The sequence below is a fragment of the Kogia breviceps genome, chromosome 11, assembly GCF_026419965.1.
Source record: "Kogia breviceps isolate mKogBre1 chromosome 11, mKogBre1 haplotype 1, whole genome shotgun sequence".
In the NCBI taxonomy this organism is placed as follows: Eukaryota; Metazoa; Chordata; class Mammalia; order Artiodactyla; family Physeteridae; genus Kogia; species Kogia breviceps.
In genome coordinates, this window is record NC_081320.1 from 95,586,486 (window position 1) to 95,608,878 (window position 22,393).

Consider the following 22,393-nt stretch of genomic DNA (forward strand, 5'->3'; position numbering starts at 1 on the left):
GCCCATCTGCTTTATTTGACAGGTACCAGGGAGAAATAGTTGAGTTACCCAATGTCACCCAGCAGGCTGGAAGTAAAATTAGACAAAGAGAAGGCCTGGCCGGGCAGGTTTTCGGCACTTGTGAGACATGAAAATTTGCGAATTCCCTTTAAACTGGACAGTGGTTGACTAAAGGAAAGGCAGCCTCTAGAAATAAATTCAGAAAACAATTCTTGTCACCTATGTTTCCCCAGGGACATCCAGGCCTTGACACTGTATTTCTCCGCAGCTCCAGGAATGACTCCACATTCCTCAACAGAGTGGGAATTCCCGGCTCCGGGTTCCTACTGGATATGCTGCCTCACAAACAACGCAGAAGTGGCTGCAGGCACGCTCTCCCCTCTCCCTCCGCGGGGCTTTCCTCCCACTCCAAGAGCTGCTTTCCACTTGGCTGTCTCCATGGTGAAGGTGAGAGAAAGGAGCTTAGATGGTTTCCATGGCAATCGCTAGGGAGAGCTCATTTCCTTGGTGATGATGAAGAAGGTGAGGCAGCCAAGCTCAGAGTATCTGCCCCTCCCCAGCTCCCACCCTGCAGAGGTCACACCTTGGGCTTCCTGGATTAGGGCCTTGCAGGGCAATCAAGACAATCTGACAAGTGATAGACTATCCAGGCCAGGCTCTGGGTCCAGGCAGGCTTGGTTTGGGGCATATTATTTCATGCTTCGAGCTCTCAACGGCCGCATCTGTAAAATGGGGCTAATAATAGGATCGGCCTCTTAGGGGTGTGAGGAAATAAACGGAAGTGTCAGTAAAATTTAACCATTATTGTTGCAGGGTAACTATGATGGCCACACACTAATAACCATAATTATTGCAATGCAGAGGGGGAGGCAAGTTGGGTTTAATAAGACCATTTTAAAGATGAGAAAGCTGGAGCTCAGGGATGAGGAGTGACTCTGCCTGAGTCCCAGCATCGTGAAGAATCAGTACTAGCGTGAAAGCCAGCTACTTGGGCTCGAAATCCAGTGCCGTTTCCACTCCCCCACCCTGTCTTGTACAGGCAACACGCCGACCCCTGGCTGGGCCTACCCCCTTTCCCTGCCTCAATCAGAGACCCTGAAAGCAAAGCGTCCAGGCCCTCCTCCTTCCCCGTGTCACTCTTGGTTTGCACCGCACGCCTGGACCAAGTCAACAGAAGTGTCTGGATGCTTGTCAAAGCAATTAATAAGCACAAAACAGGCATAGTGAATTAATTTAGTGAAGTCTTCCCATCCCATAAATTACAGGGAATCAGTCTAGACTAAAGTCTGGGCTGCCGATGACTGACAGAATATTCCAGTGTTTCTTCGAACGGTTTTGGCATCACACAGCCCCTTATGGCATTCCTGAATCATACAATGCATGAATTATTAAGGTTTTGCTTGTGTAATCTATTAGTTATTTAGACGATGATACATTGTTCTGAGAAGACTACCGGCTTTAGAACTAACCAGGTTTGGAATCAAATCCTAAATTGTATTTAAAAACAAACAAAAAAAAAAAGAAAGAAAGAAACTGAAAAGACAAAAAAAAAAAATCCTAAATTCTACTACTTACTACCAATGTGATTTTGGATGCATTCATTAACTTCCGGGCGCGTCAGTTTCCTCTTTTCTAAAATGGGCACATAATACTATCTCCTGACAAATTGGTTGTGAAGTTTAGAGATTATACATATAAAACACCTGGTATATAACAGTCATTCAACAACTGATAGTGTTTCTTATTGAACACAGAGATTCTCACCATCTTTCACAGTTGGTTGTGTTTTCACCTCTCCTTAGTCCTCCGTTAGGCTGCGTGCTCGTCGAAGGCAAGACTGTACCTTCCAGGGTTCTGCACCAAAGGTGAGCTCAGGAAAGGTTTGCTCGGTTGCCTTGGATGCAATGCAGGGGGAGTAGCGGGGTTTAATGACTTTAGCCAGCAGCCTAACCATCATTACCCAGGTCAGATAGCAAAGTGAGCTGCCCAGCTAAAAGCAGTCACAGCGTGATCTCCAAGGCTGGCTGGGAGCGCCCACTTTTTGGTCTTTCGATCACATCCACAGGGTTGGGTTCCTGCAGCAGGTTTGCACTACATGTTCCTCCCTCGTATCCTTGCCTAACTGCATCAGAAGTTAATGTCTGACCAAAACCTACCAATAAAATTGTATTTCCCTGGAATTTAGGATTGGGTCGAAGAGAGTTCAGTTAGAATCTTAGTATCTTGATGTGGTTAAATATAAACTCTGGAGGGGACAAGTGGCAATTTGCTCTCACGAGGCACCTAATCCAGAGTGTGCACACATTCACACACGTGCAGAGCACGCATGCACACACACGCACACACACACGTGCACGTGCACACACTGATGCACGGATGCAGAATTCAGGGACAGAGGTCCCAGATCACGCATCTGATCCCTTTCTGGGTCCTGGAAACACATTAAACTAAATTTCCCCTTCTGGCTTCGGTTGTTACTGTGGCTAAACTAGGTCATTATTTCTGTTCCTTGCAACCAGAGAATCCTAAATGATGTACTTCCTTTCAGCAGGGAGGCACCGTACAGAGGGCAGGGCACATGCAGTGATACCCTGAAGGAATCCAGGTACCCAGGGTCCACGCCTCAGGCTTTAAAAATAACAAAGTCACTCCCACCTGCTGAGCAAAAGGGTCATAAACTCTGTTTTCATCTCGGATCCCCCTCAACATCAAGATGCTGCAAAGGCAGGTAGACGCCGGTTTTTAAGAGCCTCAGCAATTGCATCCACTTAATTATTGTTTTTAGCAGATGCCTGCTAAGCTCGCTCCCCTCCTGGGGCAGAAGAGACTTGGGAAGATGAAATGCAACCCCGTACTACCTGCCAAGTTTTTGCCTAACCTACCTGTTAGGTTTTCTAACTAAATTTCGCTCCTGTGGAGGTAGAGAGTGATGCTTCCCTCTGTGCTGGAAGCAGTCCAGTGACAGCCTCCACAGTCAATGAGAAAGTCCCAGTGGTTTCTGGGGTTGCCCCAGAAAACCAGGCTCCCCGCCTGCCCCAGAGAGTGAATTCAGAAGAACCTGAGAGAGTGCCCAAGATAGGGCGCCCTCAGAAGCCAGGGCCACGCCAAATTGTGTGCGGTTGTGTAGCTCGGAGAAGAGGAGCCTCCGGGGTACCAGGCCACTCTTCCAGTCTGTGAAGGGCTATCCTGTAGAAGAGGGGGGAGGTGGGTGCTGGTACACGGTGGGTCCCCTGGAAAGCAGACTCAGAAGAGCGTGCACACAGGATGTTTGCTGAGGAGTGTCATGGAACCATCCCCTGAGGACGGGAGAGGAAGGACGAAGGGCTGGGCGGGGAGGCGGGGGGAAGATGAGGCCTGACGGTTGCCTTGTCACATCCACAGGGTACACGGGAGCCAGGATGACGTTCACATTTGTCTCCCTTGGGACTGAGCTGACCAGGCCTCTTTACTGTCCCCGCTGGATGCAGCCATCACAGAAAGTGTCTAACCTAGGACTAGCCAGCTCTCTGCCGCTGAAGCAGACCCTGAAGGGGCTGACAGCTGAGGGGTTTTTTTTTTTTTTTTTTTGCGGTATGCGGGCCTCTCACTGTTGTGGCCTCTCCCGTTGCGGAGCACAGGCTCCGGACGCGCAGGCTCAGCGGCCACGGCTCACGGGCCCAGCCGCTCCGCGGCACGTGGGATCTTCCCGGACCGGGGCACGAACCCGTGTCCCCTGCATTGGCAGGCGGATTCTCAACCACTGCACCACCCAGAAAGCCTGAATGCTTCATTATTTTTTATTTTTTATTTTTGCAGTACGCGGGCCTCTCACTGTTGCGGCCTCTCCCGCTGCGGAGCACAGGCTCCGGACGCGCAGGCTCAGCGGCCACGGCTCACGGGCCCAGCCGCTCCGCGGCACGTGGGATCTTCCCGGACCGGGGCACGAACCCGCGTCCCCTGCATCGGCAGGCGGGCTCTCAACCACTGCGCCACCAGGGAAGCCCAGCTGAGGGTTTTTTTGAAGACGGCACTCCCAGCAGCTGGGGAAGCGAGTCCTCCGGTGCAGGGGGTCGAGGTGGCACAGCGCAGTGTCCGCCAAAGGGACCCTCGCTGCAGAGGGCACCCTAGGGACCAATCGGAGGAAGCTCCAGGAAGCCAGATTCTAGCACAGTGTGTACCGTGTTGGGGGCCCACCTGCTCCTCCTCTGAACCCGTATTTGTGAAGCACCTACATACGCAGGCCCTGTCCTCACAGAATGCGGTCTAGTAATTCCAGCGCAGAAGCACTCTGTCTTACTGAGTGAGAGACGTTAGCCTACAGGGGCGTAGGAGCCCGGGGTTTCGCTGAACTAAGAAATAAAATTGTAGCAAGTAAAACTGTCATCACAGATTGGCTAGGCAGCATTGAAAAAGAGAAAAGACAACAGAATGCTGGCCTGGGAATCAGAAAACCTGGACTTGAACCCAGGCTCTGCTGGCTATGTGACCTTGGTAAAGCCTCTAAGCCGCTCTGAGCTAAAACTGCAAACAGCAAACGCAACACCTGCTTTACAGGGCTGGTGCAAGAGTAAAAGACTACCGCGTACGGCTGGCACCGCCCACGACAAAGAGCCGGGATGCAGTGATGTTTGCTTGGCTGGCTTTCTCTCTCTGATCACCACTCAGCCACCATGAATATTGTAAAAGTGATTGTTCTAACCCGAAGGGCCATAAACTGTTTTTTATAACCTAACGAAGGCCAGATGCCAGGCAGAGGACGAGAGAGCCAACGTTCAGTTCCGAAACCTTTGGAGCACACCAGTTGCTCGGTGTCTGATGATTTCCATTACCCACGGTCCAGGGGTAGGGAAGATTTATATACGTTCTTTGGAGCTCTTTGGTTCAAATCTGGCCAAGCTCTGCTGGGACTCAGTCATCCTGACACTGGCCAGACAGCATCCTTATGAAATCGGATAAGCAATTACTGTAAGCAATTCCAACACCACACACACACACACACACACACACACACACACACACACACACACACACACGAGTCTTACAATAGACAGATTTTCACAGATAACCATCTGTGAAACCAGCAGAGGCTCAGATTTTAAAAAAACCTCATCTTGAGGATAAGACAGAACCATCCACAGCCCAGATAATTAGGAGAACTGAAATCATCTTTGCCACCCAAGTGTGCAGAGAGTAGGAGGCAGCAGAATATTTTTATTCCTGCTTCCCTAAAACGCTGTGCCATAAACAGAACAGCTGGAAAATCCCAAGACTAACAACCTTATTTTTCCCCCAATTTCTTTTCCTTGCAGTAAAATTTATATAACATAAAATCTAGCATCGTAACCATTTTTAAGTGTACAGTTCAGTGATATCACATACGTCTATAACGTGCAAATCATCACCACCATCCATCTCCAGAACTCTTTTCATCTTGTAAAACTAAAACTCTTATACTCTTGGGCTTCCCTGGGGGCACAGTGGTTAAGAATCCAGCTGCCGATGCAGGGGACACGGGTTCCAGCCCTGGTCGGGGAGGATCCCACACGCCTCAGAGCAACTAAGCCCGTGCGCCACAACTGCTGAGCCTGCGCTCTAGAGCCCGCGAGCCACAACTACTGAAGCCCGCGCGCCTAGAGCCCGTGCTCCGCAACAAGAGCAGCCCCTGCTCGCCGCAACTAGAGAAAGCCCGCGCGCAGCAACGAAGAACCAACGCAGCCAAAAATAAATAAATTAAATAAATAAACCTATTAAATAAATAAATAAAACGCGGTACTCATTAAACAATAACTCTCCATTCTCTCCTTCCCATCAGCCCCTGGCAACTACCATTTAATAGCCTTATTTTACAGGTGAGGAAAACAAAGCCCAGAGAGGGTCAGCAACTCGTCAAAAACACATAGGCCATCTCTGGCTGACTGAGGACTCAACCCACATCCCAGGGAGTGGGATACGGACCAGGGAGTCCTGGTCCGTATCACTGCTCTGTACTTTCTCATAATGGTGGCGCAGGAGGTACAGGCAGTTCTTTGCAGCAATGCCAGCGCTGAACACACCCACAAGCCCTTACTAACATCCTATGTTATTTCTAGCTTTTCAAGCAGTGAAGAGAGATGGGGATGAAAGGTCAAAAGTAAAAAGCAAAATGGAGGCTATCTTAGCTTCTTACAGCTGCCATGACAAAGAACCACACACCGTGTGGCTTAAACAACAGAAATGTATTGTCTCACAGTTCTGGAGGCCGGAAGTCCAAACTCACAGTTCCTTTTTAGAGCTGCAAGGGAGCATCTATTCCAGGCCTCCCTCCTTGGCTTATAGATGGCCATCTTCGTCTCCATATGGCATCCGCCTCGTGTGTCTGTGTCCAAATTTCCCCCTTTCATAGGGACACCAGGCATATTGTGCTAGGGGCCACGCTACCCCAGTACGACCTCATCTTTGTTAATTATATCTGCAATGGCCCTATGTCCAAATTAGTTCACATTCTGAAGTACTAGGGGGTTAGGACTTCAGCATATGAATGGGGGGGGGGGCACATAATTCAACTTATAGCAGAGGCCTTCTCCTTTATGAATTGGTCCAGAGAGAGCAATAGACCCACAAGCTGATGAACTCAGACATAGACTTATGTATATTTGGCAACATGATACATGACATCGTGCATCAAAGAGAAAAGGATGGGGCTTGCCTGGTGGCGCAGTGGTTGAGAGTCCGCCTGCCGATGCGGGGGACGCGGGTTCGTGCCCCAGTAAGGGAGGATCCCACATGCCGCGGAGCGGCTGGGCCCGTGAGCCGTGGCCGCTGGGCCTGCGCGTCTGGAGCCTGTGCTCCGCAACGGGAGAGGCCACGACAGTGAGGCCCCCCTACCACACTCACACACACACACACACACACACACACACACAAATATATATATATGACTAGGAGTAATAAAGACAGTGGTTACCTCCTTGAGGAAGGAAGCAGAATTTGAGAGGGAGGAGTACTCAGAAGGCTTGGATTATCTTTGCAATATATTTTTTAACCATTTTTTAAATTGAAGTAGAGTTAATTTACAACTGTGTTAGTTTCAGGTTTACAGCAAAGTGATTCAGCTATTCATATTATATGTATATTAACATATACTTTTTCAGATTCTTTTCCATTATATATTATTACAAGATATTGAATATAGTTCCCTGCACTATACAGTAGGTCCTTGTTGTTTACCTATTTTATATAGAGTAATATGTATATGTTAATCCCAAACTTCTAATTTATCTCCCCACACCATTCCCTTTGGTAATCATAAGTGTTTGTCTATGTCTGTGAGTCTATTTCTGTTTTGTAAATAAGTTCATTTGTATCATTTTTAAGATTCCACATATAAGTGATATCACATCGTGTTTGCCTTTCTCTGTCTGACTTACTTCACTTAATGTGGTAATCCCTAGGTCCATCCATGTTACTGCAAACGGCATTATTTCATTCTTTTTTATGGCTGAGTAGTATTCCATTGTGTATATGTACCACATCTTCTTTATCCATTCATCTGTCAATGGACATTTAGGTTGCTTCCATATCTTGGCTATTGTAAATAGCGTTGCTATGAACATTGGGGTGCGTGTATCTTTTCGAATTAGAGTTTTCTCTGGAGTATGCCCAGAAGTGGGATTGCTGGACCATATGGTAGTTCTATTTTTAGTTTGTTAAGGAACCTCCATACTGTTCTCCATAGTGGCTACACCAATTTACATTCCCACCGACTGTAGAAGAGTTCCTTTTTCTCCACACCCTCTCCAGCATTTATTATTTGTAGACTTTTTAAGATTTTTTTTTTTTTTTTTTTTTTTTTTTTTTTTTGCGGTACGCGGGCCTCTCACTGTTGTGGCCTCTCCCGTTGCGGAGCACAGGCTCCGGACACGCAGGCTCAGCGGCCACGGCTCACGGGCCCAGCCGCTCTGCGGCACGTGGGATCTTCCCGGACCAGGGCACGAACCCGCGTCCCCTGCATCCGCAGGCAGACTCTCAACCACTGCGCCACCAGGGAAGCCCCTATTATTTGTAGACTTTTTAATGATGGCCATTCTGACTGGTATGAGGTGATTGCAATATTTTATTCTTTAAGCTGCATGATGGGTACCTGAATGTTGTTATATTATTCTCTCTATTTTTAAGTTTAAACCCACAAGAATAGGTGAGTGTGACTGCTGGCTGAGTACTCCCTCATTTCAAAGCATCCTAGCACACAGGGGCTAACTAGAACTCACCGTGTGACCCTGGGTGAGTCACTTCTCTCTGGCCTCAGTTTCTCTAACTGTAAAATTAGAAGAATGAACTAATTCAATGTTTTCCAAAGTGTGTTCCACAGGACAGTAATTCCATGAGATTTTAAATATATATTCTACATTACAAAAGGGTTACCTGGTCAAATAATTTTAGGAAGGGTTACCAAAGATATAATCACATTCTTTTACTACAGAAATTTCGAAGGTTTTTAATCATGAATAGGCCTGCAGGGGGCTATGGCATGCAGACAACAGAGGACTCTTTTCAAAGAAGAGCGATCAACTGCTTTTCTGTTCACTCACACAAGAGCTGATGTCCCCATTGGTTCTGAAGGAGCATCAGTAATTTTCTTCAGGGGTTATTCTGTGTAAACAAACATAGTTTAAACTTTAAATGCTAGAATGACAAACCCAACAGCGGTCTTGTATGTAATAGATCCTACTGAGTATGGCATGGGGCCTCCTAAGATGCAAAAGAGACTTTCCTGAAAACATGTTTGTTACAATTATGAGAACAATATATTATTTCATTTTTAACCCACTAAGCTAAAAAACGAACTGAACAAAAACTAACCATCTCAAATTAACTGTGAGTTAAACTGTACATTTAGAAAAATCCATCAAGATTTTCTTTTTGTATTTTTACTGTGATGTACACACAGAAAAGGGCACAAAATAAATGTATAGCTCAGTCCATATCCATCACTCAGGTCAAGAAATAGAACACAGCCAGAGCCTCGATGGGACCTTGCGGTAAAGCCGTGCTGAGGACTCTGCTTTGGTTCTGAGATGTAGGCGAGACAATGTTTTCACCAGGTTCGTCCTGTGCTTCTCCTAAACGCACAGCGACATCAAAGGCAGAAGTGCCTTCCATGAGTTAAGATGTTCCCGGTGATCTCTGCCTTCTTGGAAATGCCCTACAAGCATCATCTGTTTGAACAACGTCCATGGGTCTTATGTAACACTGTGGAGGAAGCCACGGTCCATTCCCAAACCCAGTTTCTCTTTTAGAGGGACATGCAGAGGAAGTTTTGGCCGGAACTTCATTCCGGGGGGGGGGGAAATGTCGGGCTCTTGCAAATCAATATGTAAGCATTCTTTGGTCAGAAAAAGAAAACTAGGTAACTCAATACATTCCTCCCTTCGTTTTAGCTGCCAGGAAATTAGACCCAAACTTGGGACCGCTTTAGAGTAATCAGCTTTTAGGACTGCTGATGTCAGAGCCAGGGAACCCCTTAGAGAGCACGTGGTACCATGCACACATATGGGGAGGTCAAGGCCCCCATGATGTCACTGGGCTCCCCTCAGGTGACCAGTCACCCTGCTTCCCTGATAGAGTTTATTCCTAAGTGTGTCACTTTGCATCATTGATCCTGGGAAGCTCCTTTGAATCTGGCTGGAAGTACAGAGCTCGCACGTATCAGGGCTGAACAAACGAGCACAGAGGCGGTCTTCCCACCTCCCAAGGTGTGGCCGTGCCTTGAAGGACTTAAATTTTGTGTCTCTCCTGACAACTTGACAGTTTGTCTGGTCCTCTCATCCTTGCTTCCCAAATGCTAGTCTAGGAGCCAGGGTCAGGACATAAAGATGCTTTTTAGTCGGAAGCACAGTCAGAAGAATAAGGATGATGCAGTGAGTTCTTCAAGAAACTAAATTTATTCACTTTTCTGGTTTTAAAAATACTTTTTATTTTATGAAATGATGGCACTGAAAATTATTTTATTGCCCTTTCAAGGCAAAACAAAATGTTGTCAAGCCCACGTTAGCCACCTGCCAACATTTTTTAAATATTTTTTTGGCGATGTGTGAAATTCACAAGTCTGTGAGCCATTGTTCTGATGGCCTCTGACCGGCTGGACTGCCAGCCTGTGTCTGGAGATGATCCAGGACCCCAAGGCCCTTCGTGAGCTGCTTTTTCCCACCTTACCACATACTCTTCCCAGTAAGCACTCTGTGTGACTCTTGCTACGTTGGATTGCTGGCCATTCCTCCGACACTCATCGCCTCGGGACCCCTCGCTGCCTCTGAGATGGGATTCTTCCTGCCCAGAACATCACTCTTCCCCGGCCTCCGTGGTCCTGCTTCGTGAGAGCCCTTGGTACAGTTAAATGAGCTACAAATGCTGGCAAGCTGGTTGTGAGTGAGGAAACCCCACAGCCTCTGGGGAGCTTGACAGCCAGGTTTTCCTCCCACGAAGCCTTCACAGAGCTTCTTGGGGATGTCAGCCACCTCCCCCTCCAGTGCATGGCATTTTGTGCTCACATTGTACTCATCTGTGTTAGGGTCACCCACGTCCTGTGAAGGTCTGTGTACCTGAGAGTGGGGACCATGCCTTACTTGTCTTTGTATCCCCCGTGGCCTAGCGCGGTCTCTTGCACACAGTATACACCCATTTCATGTTTATGGGACAAGGGAGTGAGCAAAGGGATGAGGGACGCCGTGTGCCCAGCTCTGGAAGTAGGCACAGGGCGGAATGTGGGACGGGTGACCTACCCCTCTGGACTTTCTGCTCGGTGCTCGGCCAGGAGAGACAGTGGAACAGGCACCTGTAGGTGAAGGGGAGCCGTCTAGAAGAGCAGGCAAGAACCACATCTTTCCCTGCCTGTGCAAGGAGGCTAATAATAATGGATTATCATTTATAAAGGTCCGATCTGAGCCAGGCACCGTTTATGGATTATCTCATTTGTTCTTCATCTCAACCAAATAAAGTTAGAAACCTGGGGCTCAGAGAGATAAAATAACTTGTCCGGGGTTGTGCAGTTAATGAGTGCCTTAATGGGGGGTGGGGGTGGCTCCAGACAATGTTTGTGTCCCCCCAAAATTCCTATGTTGAAAATCCAACTCTCAGTGTGATGGTATTGGGAGGTGGGGCCTTTGGGAGGTGATTAGGTCATGAGGGTGGAGCCCTCAGGAGTGGGATTAGTGCCCCTATAAGGAGACCCCAGACAGCTGTCTCACCCTTCTGCCATGTGAGGACACAGCGAGGAGATGGCCTTCTAAGAACCAGGAAGCAAATGTGCCAGAGCCTTGATTTCGGACTTCTCAGCTTCCAGAACCATTACAAATAAATGTTTGTTGTTTAAGCCTCTGAGTCTATGAGATTTTTGTTACAGCAGCCCAAAAGAACTAAGACATGGAGGCTCAATCTGACGCTAAAACCTGTTCTCATTCCCCTTTTAAGGAGGAAGAGCCAGCCAGGGGCCACACAGCACCCATGCCCAGGACCCGCCGGCCCACCCACACTCTCCCTCATCAGAGCACTGAGAAGAAAGTTCCCATGAGGTGCAGTGATGATTTGGGGGAAGGGATCATTTATCACAGCAGACAATGTCACCACGTGCTGCTACAACAACACAGTTATTTCGGATGCTGCAAGGCTTGGAAAAGCAAAGGGAGGAAGCGAAGCTTACTTTAGCCTGGGTTTATTTTTGTGACTAGGAGAGTGACAGCCACAGAAACACTACAGAGAGTTCAGAGCGCCTTGGAAAGGGAAATATTTGTGTTTTATCACTCGACCCAGAAACTCCGGCAGAGTGCTAATCTTTGATGGATTCTGCCTGCGTAACAGGCAAACTAATAATGAAAGTGACGGGGGTGGAGAGCATCTCCACACATCAAACGCCCCACCCCTGAGATGACGCCCGAGCCTGCATAAGCCCTCTCTGGGTGGCTTCGCCCACTGAGCGCAGCTAGACGGCCATCGGCATCTGTAGCCCGACAGTCAAGGAGGAGGATGAACAGTTCCCCAGGGAAGTGTATGGCCAGGATCCTCATAATCAGAAAGGGAGTTTAGCTTTCAACAGGCCCAGGCTCCTACCTTACCAAACTTTCTCATTTCCTTAAATGTTCTTTTCCTAATAATTCAAAGCTTGGGCAATAATCGTGCATTCAATAAATATTGCTGAGCATCTACCAGAGGAATCTGGGGCGGAAGTCAACCTGGGGGGGTCAGAGGACGTCTCGCTGTGCTTTTCTGACATTGGTTTTTGGCTGGGACATCCTAGTTTACCCCAATAGCCCTTCCTGTCTCCAAGTACCAGGTAGAAAGGGCTCTTTCCCTCACCGACGTTTCCTGGGTCACCCCTGGGATGGGCCTGCCCCTGCCGCTGCCCTGCGGGCCACCTGGTGGGGCTGGCCTTGCTAAGTCAGAGCTCGCCTGTGGTTCACTGAACAAGTGAGGCCGCTCAGGACCTGCCCCACACTGACCTTTTGTCTTTGTCTTCCCCGATAGCAGCTGGGAGATTTTTCCACTAAAAAAAAATTTTTTTAATTCTAATAGGTCATTCTGTTACATAAATTTAAGCCCTAATAGAACATTCTGTTACAAGAAGACAGAGGGATACTTCAGGGAACAAAAGGGTCTCAAGAGTGACTGGAATAAGAAACAGGGAAGCTGTCGGAATTGTCTCTCGCGTGCTGGCGGTCATTGGGGGACAGTTCCACACGTGCTGGGTGACAAGCATCCTCTGATCATCTCTGCATACGGCCAGCACTGCTGCCTCAGGCCTCCGTTGCCGGGCCTCACATTCGAGGGCCCAGCAGAGGCTGAGTAGCATTTCCGAGTCAGCAATCAAAGCTTGGAGAGAGAATATCCTTCTGGCCCGGCTTGGGTCATTGGTCCATCTCTAGTCCAATTAACTAAAGCTTGGTGAGGCGAGGTCGCTGCCTGAGCCTGCCGTAGGCAGGGTTAGTTCTCAAAGTAAAGGGGGTTTGGTGGCGGGCCAGGCACCCCAAAGTGGTCCAGAACAGCCCGTGACTTTATACAGAATGCATGGGTTGTTTTAAAATGGATGGTAGGGCTTCCCAGGTGGCGCAGTGGTTGAGAGCCCGCCTGCCGATGCAGGGGACGCGGGTTCGCGCCCCGGTCCGGGAAGATCCCACGTGCCGCGGAGCGGCTGGGCCCGTGAGCCATGGCCGCTGAGCCTGCGCGTCCGGGGCCTGTGCTCCGCAATGGGAGAGGCCACAACAGTGAGAGGTCCACGTACCACAAAAAAAAAAAAATATATATATATATATATATATATATATATATATATATATATATATATATATGGATGGTAACACCCGCCTCTTTTGAGTTTTTGTGAGAACATGGGTCATACGTGCAAGGACTCGGTGGAGTCTAAGGGGCGGGGTGGAGGCTGGTGACGCTCTCCTGAGGCCAAGGCCAGCCCGGCGCTGATCCTGCCCCCTCCACCCACAGAGCCAGGCGTGAGCGGCTCAGTGCCTTGTGTGCCTTCAACCCCACGCGCCCCCCGGCCTGGAGGCAGCGCCCAGCCCCGCCCGAGTCAGGGCGGGGGTGCCAACTGCACGGCCAGCCTTTTGGGGAGGTGCCCGGCTGTGCCCAGGTTGTCTCTGAAACACTAACTGTCTTAAATGCTCCGCAATGAGATGTGCTCCGCAGAAGCCCAGACCAGTATAAAGAGGCCTCTTTATTCCCCTGCCTTCATGCTAAGAAAAAAGAACAGCAGAACTGGGGAAGAAGGACATTCCAGAAATGCCACAGAGAGACCTCTGTGAGCACTGCTCTGTGTCTGCCACAGGAAGCGCTGCATGGGAGAGACAGGAGCTGCAGCAGGAGACGGGGGCCCACGCGCCAGCCCGGATGAGGACACCCACTGCCCTGGGTTCCCAGGGGGAGCCCCGAGAGCAAGGGCGGGGGGCCCCAGGCCAGCTTGCTCCCCCCGCACCCCGCGTCATGTTTTCTCTCCTTTAAGACGGTGGAGTCTGGCTGTGACGTGTCATCCTGAATAAACTCCAAGGATGTCTGATCGCCCGAAGATCCGTCGGGGGAGTGGCTGTTATTAGTTTTAAACAGACTCGTTTACAAACAGAGTCTCCATCCAAGTATATCAAGAATAAAGTCCTGCGAAATCGAGTCTCATTAGCGTAAAAATGAATGATTCAAGATACAGTAGAAACTGAATAAATCTTGTCTTTATTTTTACTTAAAAAAAAGAGGAAAAAGTCCTGCTTCTAACTGTAGACTTATTACTCAACGGGAAAACAGAACTTTTTCGGTTCTACAGCTGCCGAGGCCCGCACTGGGGACACCGAGTTGTAAAAGGAGGTCCCTCCTTGCGGGGCTCCTCTCTCGGCTGGGGGGTTATCGAGTCCCCCCAATGACTGGCATATCGATGTGATGATCTCTTTAGGTTTGAGAAAGTAAAGCTGAAACCTCTGTAATTAACTTTTTCCCCCAATATGCACAAACTAAACACGCACACGCACACGCACACACACACATGCACACACAGACCTGCCATTAAGTCTCAATGAGTTGTATTTCTTTTTAGCTTCTCACTTAACAACTGGCATGTTGGTTTGTACCCGCTGACATCATTTGGGTACGAGGTTCAGGTTGGGAACAGTGTTCGCCACTGCTTTGCTTCTTTTAAATCACAGAACACAGGGTCAGAAGTTTGGGTTTATTGTTAAGAGGCTGAAGAAAGGGACACACAGCTGGCGTGTGCCTGTGCTGCCTATTTCGGGAATGGGACTTCTGAGTCACCGACTAAATTAGACACAGGTGTTCTCATCGTTGCTGGGGGGCCCTGCCCCTCGGCTCTGCTGTGTGAGAGTCCAGGGAGGAGGAGGGTTCCAGAAGGCCAGGACCGGACGGAAAGCACACAGGCACTCTTCAGACGAGGCTCCCAAAGTGATATCTTCGTAAGGAATAAGCTGTGGTCATTCCTTGGCGAGGTCTGGTTTCACATCCTGGTCCCAGAAGTTCTACTCTCTGATACATAAGACAGCTCACCTATTTCAATTCTGTAGCCGATAAAACGGCACTAGTTCACAAATTGCAAGGTCACTATAGCAAAGAAAGATGGTCACCATTAAGCGTCCCACACATAGTAGGTGCTTAACAAATAGTGTATGCTGTTAATGGTATTCGTTCTTGAACTGTCCTTTGTTAGTTCTGTCCTGCATCCCCAGATCCTCAGGCTAAGCTCTTGGAGGGCAAGGACTACTTTATTCATCTTTGAAATCCCCAAAGGACAGGAAGGCGCATAGGTGGCTGTCTGCAAACCCTCACGGGTGAACCGCCCCGGGCAGCTGGGACTCCTGCTGCCACCTTACCCCTATCTTGACATACGCACCCATGGAATGTACTTCCAAACGTCCCTTCACACATCATGGTGTTGACCAGCAGGGTGAGAGACAGACAGGAAGCAAGCAGTAGAAACCTAAAAATGCATAGCTTATTTCAGTTGGAGTGTCAAATGCGTCATCAAGGAAGACCCCCAATGCAAGACCAGCAGGGGCTGCAGAGCTCTTGGTGCAAACGTGGCTGGGGTGTGGAAGGTTAGATGACTCTCCTTCATTCATTAAGTGCGGTGAGGACCTACTATGTGCCAAGCACTGGGCTAGGCGCTACAGATGCAATGGAGAATGAGACATAGTCCAAAGGGCATCTAAACAAAGAAGAGCTAATTACAAAAGTCTCTGGGGCTCTAGAAGTCAGCTCACAGGGGTTAAGGAAAGGTGCGGGGAGGGGTAGCCCAGCTGGGGTCAGAAGGCTGAGTTGCAGGAGGACTGGCCGGAGGAGCAAAGGGCTTTCCAAACACAGAGGACAGCCCGCAAAAGGCCCCAAGACCCCTAGCTTGACCGGGGGGCTGGAAGCTTACCGAAGCCTGCCATTATAGGGGCTGGCACTCGGGCCCACCTGCCGGATCCAGCTGTGGGTTCCCCGAGACGGTCTCCCGTGTGGGAGGCTGGGCGTTTTAGGGAGCATCCTTCCTGGAGGGGACACGCACTCCACACCCAGCCAGGAAGGGAGGAGGTGAGTGAGAAATGACCCCAAGGACGACAGCAGGAAAACCTGGAGGGACAGCTTCACCAGAGGTGGGGCCCGCCGGGATTCTGCCTCTTGTTCTGGAATGTGGGGCTAATGACGGAGGGCGTCGGACCCCCTGTTGGCTGTCCCCTCGGCAGACGGACGCCCAGACACCACAGGACGGCAGCGGATCAGATTCGGTTTCAAAGGTTAACTGTGTTACCACAGGGCTGGCACAGCCTTCAGACCAGCGAGTGCTTGGACTCAGGCTTAGTCTCCAGCAGTGCGTGGAAATACCATCGTTCCTCTGTGCCATCTCCCTGCCACCCCAGGCCTTAAAACACCGCCGTCGAAGAGGCCAGTGCATCCGTGGGGCCTAGAGCAGGGCCTGGCAGGGGACAGCACGCAACAGGTGTTTGCACCTGCGAGTGAGCAAGGGGCAGAGTATAAGCGCCCACCTGTCTGCCCCTGTCCTCTCCCCGGGGCCTGCTCTGGGCAGACAACAGAGGGGGCCACAGTGGAGGGCGAACCGGACCAGTGACAGGAGACCCAGGCCCAGGCCACTAATTATCTTGAAATCATTAGCATCTGGCTGCGAAGTGAGGCCGAGGTCTTCCAGCCAGTCCCTGGGCCCACAATCATCTCTGCCCATCTCATAATGTACAGAGTCCCCAAAGCCTTGCAGGCGCTCAAAGAATTCATGATGACCATGGCGTAGGCCCATTAACCTTGCTCCTTAACTACTTAAGACCTATAGATCGTGGCTGTTTCTGCACTGGCAGAGAAGCACAGCTAGTCTAGACAAACATCCAACCTGAAGAGATTCTGCCGAAGCTCAGACCAGGCTGTCATTAATGTTATAAATGTGCATTAATGTTATAAATGTGTATTAATGTTAATTGCACCATTTCCCTGCTGGATATGCCCTCTCCTCTTCCAACCCCTATCTTGGGAATTCCCAGAGATAACCACCCAAGCTCTTACACTAACTCTGACACATAGTAGGTGCTTAGTAACCGCTGTCTCCCTTCTTTTCTCCAACTGTCAAGGGGGGCCCTGGTTCTCGTCCTCTCCACTCCAGCCCCCGAATGTGTCCCATCCTCTGAATTCCCACACCACTACCTCCTGCGCCTTCAATTGGCTGGTAACTCAGCAAACTCTGAACTGAGACATTTATCTACCGAGCACGTGGGTCTCTAAATCCAGACGTTGGGCTTCTTGCAGACAGGGACTCAGCCAAATGCTTCATAGCCTAGCTATTCTTATCTCCAAAGAACATTGATTTCAGGCCTGGCCTTACGTGCAGTAGCTGCTCCATAAATAAGGACCAGGCCTTAGAGCCTTTTAAAAACCAAGGCATCGGGCTTCCCTGGTGTCGCAGTGGTTGAGAGTCCTCCTGCCGATGCAGGGGACGCGGGTTCGTGCCCCGGTCCGGGAGGATCCCACATGCCGCGGAGCGGCTGGGCCCGTGAGCCACGGCCGCTGGGCCTGCGTGTCCGGAGCCTGTGCTCCGCAATGGGAGAGGCCACAACAGTGAGAGGCCCACGTACCGCAAAAAAACCAAAACAAACAAACAAACAAAACCCAAGGCATCATGGATGTGTAACAGGCTAGGAAAGCATTTAAGTGTGAATCAGCTTTTCTTCCTTCTTGTTCTGAATTGCGGCTGTGACCTCATCACTATAACTCCAAACCCTCCTTCCAAGGGGACAGATTGGGCCTGGGAGGGTGCACTGAGCTTTAGGACTGGAGTTGGATCACAGTGGGAAAATCTGTAGCGTATAAACCAAAGCTGAATTAGAGTGTCATGAGAGTTGAAGCAGAAGAGCAGAATTCTGTCCAAGGGGTTATAGTGAAGCCAAAAATATTTTCCAAAAGCCAGAAAGTCAGAAGTCGGTCACTCACTGAAATGTAGACAATACTGGGAAAGACAGGGTAAGAAGAGCAGAAACAATGACTGAGAGAGACTTGTGCGCCTGAAGCTAGTTTTTATGCGTGTGGACTTGGGACATGGGAGGCTCAGCCCGCTTTGATGGCTTAGAATCCGAGGTGCCCACACAGGCCTCCCAGCTCCCCTTGGTTTTCTGGTGTCCAGACAAAGAGGGAACAAAGCCGTAGGCAAGCGGAGGTACCTATTTCCTGTTTCATTAAAACTCTGTGAGTGCCTTTTCTCTCCCAGAATCTCTCTCACATTCTGGGCTCAGGCTGTGTCCAGGGCCCAGCCCCTGGCCCTCCGCCAACTTGCAAGATTCCATTTCAGTTTGGAGTTTGAAATTTGTCATGTGCTGACGTTTTTGGTCAAACGGCTTAGGAGCGCTCATGTCCGGAATCCACCAAGTCTGCATTTTGCACAACTGCCCTCTCTTCACAAGGTGCTGCCTCAATTTTCGTTGAGAGCAGCTGAATATAACGAGAACTTTCAAGCTAGAAATTGCCTGATTTTTCTCTGTGAGCTTCTGCCTGGCGAGGGCAGGGCTGAGGCTGCAGACACAGGAACTTATTCATCAGTCTCACTCAAAGGCTACAAATTGGTTCCTTATTCACAACAGGGAAAATGCTTTAATGAGCTCTCTTCTTGTTTCTCAGATCAGATATACAAATAAGCTGATAACAATTTTCAAAAATACAAAACAAGAATCTCCAATTATGGGAGCGCCCTTGGCCTCTGAGTTCCTGCCTCACTGAGGAAATGGATTTGAAATGGCAAAGAGGAAACAAGGAGGTCAACTTTCATGTCTATTTTAGTTTTCCAATGAAGTCCCGTTTCCTTTGGACTTTGTATAAACAAAGGGAAGACGGTTGTTAGTTTGGTTATTACAGATAACCCATGTCTTTAAAGTGTATGTCATTTATCTAAATGGGGAATCTAATAAATGACTCAACTTCTCCAAAATATAACTTCTCACCTAATAATAAGAATAAACACAGGTTTCATTTTATTGAGCAATTACTATGTAACAGGTATACATTTGAAATATTGTTGAGTGGCTATGCTATATCTGTTTCACCCAGAAATCCTATTCCTGAAAATCTATTGCAAAGAAATAAAATTGATTGTGTAACAAAGGGGTAGTGTGTGTGCATATGTGTGTGTGTGTGTGTATATGTGTTGCAGCTGAAACAAAGTGACTATCAACAAACATGGGAACAGATGAATAAAGTATGTTGTTTCCAAATCATAAAAAATCATGCAGCTATTAAAATGAGAACTTCTCCAGATGCCTAGGATGGATTTCCAGAACATATTGTTGAGTGAGAAAAGTAGGATGCATAAAATTGTGTATAATAGGATCTCTTTTTACAAATGACCAAAAAACCTTTTATATGATTATGTATATTCACTTAAGTGTATATATCAATATGTTTTCATTATTGTATTATCATAGAGGAAGATACTTTCTAGGTTGTCAGCATGGTTTGTGTGTGATGGGCCGTTGGCCTGGGTTTGACAAGGAGCTGTAACAGGAGCTGTGACGGGAGTAGCGCTGACCAGAGCGGGAGGCAGGAGTCAAAACAGAGGAAAAGGGCAAAGAAGGACTCCACTTCAAGAAAGGTCACCTGGGTATATAATGTAATCATGTCTATGTATTTGTGTAAAACTATCCAGGTCAGTTACAAGTAATGAAAATATTAGAGGGGCTTCCCTGGTAGCGCAGTGGTTAAGAATCCACCTGCCGATGCAGGGGACACGGGTTCGAGCCCTGGTCTGGGAAGATCCCACGTGCCGTGGAGCAGCTAAGCCCGTGTGCCACAACTATTGAGCCTGTGCTCTAGAGCCCGCAAGCCACAACTACTGAGCCAGCGTGCCACAACCACTGAAGCCCCCATGCCTAGAGCCAGTGCTCTGCAACAAGAGAAGCCGCCACAATGAGAAGTCCGTGTACTGCAACGAAGAGTAGCCCCCGCTCACTGCAACTAGAGAAAGGCCATGCACAGCAATTAAGACCCAACGCAGCCAATAAACAAACAAACAAACAAATAAATAAGTAAAATCTATAAAAAAAGAAAATAATAGAAATAATATTGAATTTTTCTCAACAATCTTCTGAAACATTATTACTTTCCTCATTTTATAAATGAGGAAACTGATGATCTGACTTGCCATAGGCCAAGGCTATCTGATTCCAAAGCCTGAATTCTTTTCCTGAAAATACAATATGATGCATAGTCACTGTGAAAAAAAAATTCAAATATGATACTAAAGTCAAATGAAGATTGTAAGAATCAGTAAAACCCAGAGGTACTGCTATTAAAATTTGGGGAAACAGCCCTCCAGACATTTCTCTATGCATATCTACCCTTTTAACATATATTACAAAATATGCTGAGGTCACTCTCTGTTGAGGTTATGGCACCACATCCCTGAAGGATGTGACGTTTCCACCGTCACTCATTCTGAAAAGTGGATCGTCCTGGGCAGGAAATAAGGCTGGTGTTAGGGTGAGGGAGGAGGGGACAGGCCCAGGACCTGCCCTCGGGTACTCGGAGGGGTCCCTGTGGTGGGGGTGAGCTGCCTTGACCTGCAGGTGGCCAGCCTCCCAAAACATGCCTGGTGAGTGAGTGGGAGGGACCGTGGTCTCCATCCTGCAGAAGAGCGGTGCCCACCAGACAGCAGTGAAAGAAACTAGGGATGACCCTTTGGACAGGAGGGGGATGGAGGTCAGAGAGCATGCTGTTTCTGGGCGGAGCGGGTAACTGACCTCAGAGCCACTCTTGACGTGACCGCCGCAGTCCTCAGTCACGCCTTCTGATAAGTGGTCTTCTGCTTGTGTGCATCGAAGGGGCTGATCCACCAGCACGGTCACAATTGTCCCCTATTTGCTGCGGGAGGCCTCTTCTGGAAGTGTGACATGGGCTGGAGAGTCCCCTCTTTCCTCCTGAGGAGACACTGAGGTGGAACAGAAGGCCTGTACCGGCCACCACGGAGGCAGCAAGTAGGGTCCAGAAGACGCACACGTAGCTGCAGAGGGACCCTGGTATTCCCCCTGGCTGCCCAGAAGGTCACTGTTCTGGAAAGACACGGACCCCCACGTCATGACTGCAGCAACACGGCCCTGGAGGCAGTGAGCAGAAGCTGGCCTTCCACTGAGGGGAGCGGCTTCAAAGGACACAGCCACGTCCATGTTCTTTGGGAGGTAGCAGCAAAAGGACATGCCCGTGAAGACTGATTCACAGACCAGGGACAGGTCTTGAGAGATAGTTGGGTCACTTATATGTGGAATCTAAAAAAGCTGAACTCATAGAAACCGAGGCTGGGGGGTGGGGGAATCGGGGACATGTTGGTCCAAGGTTAGAAACTTGGAGTTAGAAGATGAATAAGTTCTGGGGACCCAGTGCACAGCATGGTGATTATTGTTACCTATACTGTATTACATACTTGAAAGTTACTAAAGGACTAGATCTTCAGCATTCTTACCACAAAAAAGAAAGGATAATTATGTGATGTAACTAAGGTGTTAGCTAACTCTAGGGAGGTAATCATATTGCAGTTAACAAGTATATCAAATCAACATGTTGTACCTTAAACCTACACAGTGTTATATGTCAACTTTATCTCAATTAAAAAAATATCTGGGCGAGAGAATCTCAAAGAATCTTTTTTCTAATTTGGGTGAGCTGGGGGCTCCTGGCCATCAAGATTTGAATATTCAGGAAGGGTGACATTTTTGCATACCAAGCTGGTGAAGCGGGAAATGTCAATTACATGGATATAGACATACATATCCAAAATACAAATCTTATCACGTCACTGTCTGCTTAAAATCCACCAATGGCTTCCCTTGGGGCGGAGCCCAAACTCTGCAGCACAGACCCCAGGCCACATCGCTCCTGCGCTCTCTACTGCAGGCTCACCGACATCTCCCAGCTCCTTCCTTGGGTCTCCAGGCCTTCACGCGCCAGCTCCTGCTTCTTCTCGGACCACTCCCCTCTCCAGCCACCTAGATAGTTTCTCTTCACCCTTAGACATTCAGCTTAAAACGTCACCTCCCCTAGGAAGTCCTCCTTCAGCCATCCGTCCTCCCAGATTAGATTCAGTCCTCCTGCTCCGTGTTCCTGTAATCAGTGCACTTATCACACTTTATGGACATGTTCTTCTCAGATAGGGATCCCTAGTGTTTCGTATATTATAATTAGCACTTAATATCTGTTGAATGTTTGAATGATGAAGGTAAATAATTTTACACAAAGAGATCATGTTCCGTAATCTCTCTGTCTGCATTCAACAATGCTGTACGTCTGTCCTGAGCATGGCATTCAAGCGTTTGACGATCTAATCCTCGTCAGCTCTATCCTATCTGCTTTCCTCTACAGTGCTTAGCAGCACACAAGAGGTACACAGTAAGTGCTATTAAACCGCCCAAGTGAGATG

General features: G+C 48.7%; 1 long non-coding RNA gene across 2 annotated transcripts; it reads right to left on the reverse strand.

The window, feature by feature from the left end:
* Positions 1-14,657: 14,657 nt before the first annotated feature.
* Positions 14,658-22,165, reverse strand: LOC136792187 (uncharacterized). 2 transcript variants are annotated; one of them, XR_010835648.1, is made up of 4 exons: positions 21,877-22,165; positions 20,724-20,900; positions 15,347-15,433; positions 14,658-15,034 (listed from the first exon to the last, which is right to left on the reverse strand). It is a non-coding gene; the product is annotated as an uncharacterized lncRNA (long non-coding RNA). The 2 variants fall into 2 exon arrangements; XR_010835649.1 differs by having other exon boundaries at positions 14,658-15,057.
* Positions 22,166-22,393: the final 228 nt, after the last annotated feature.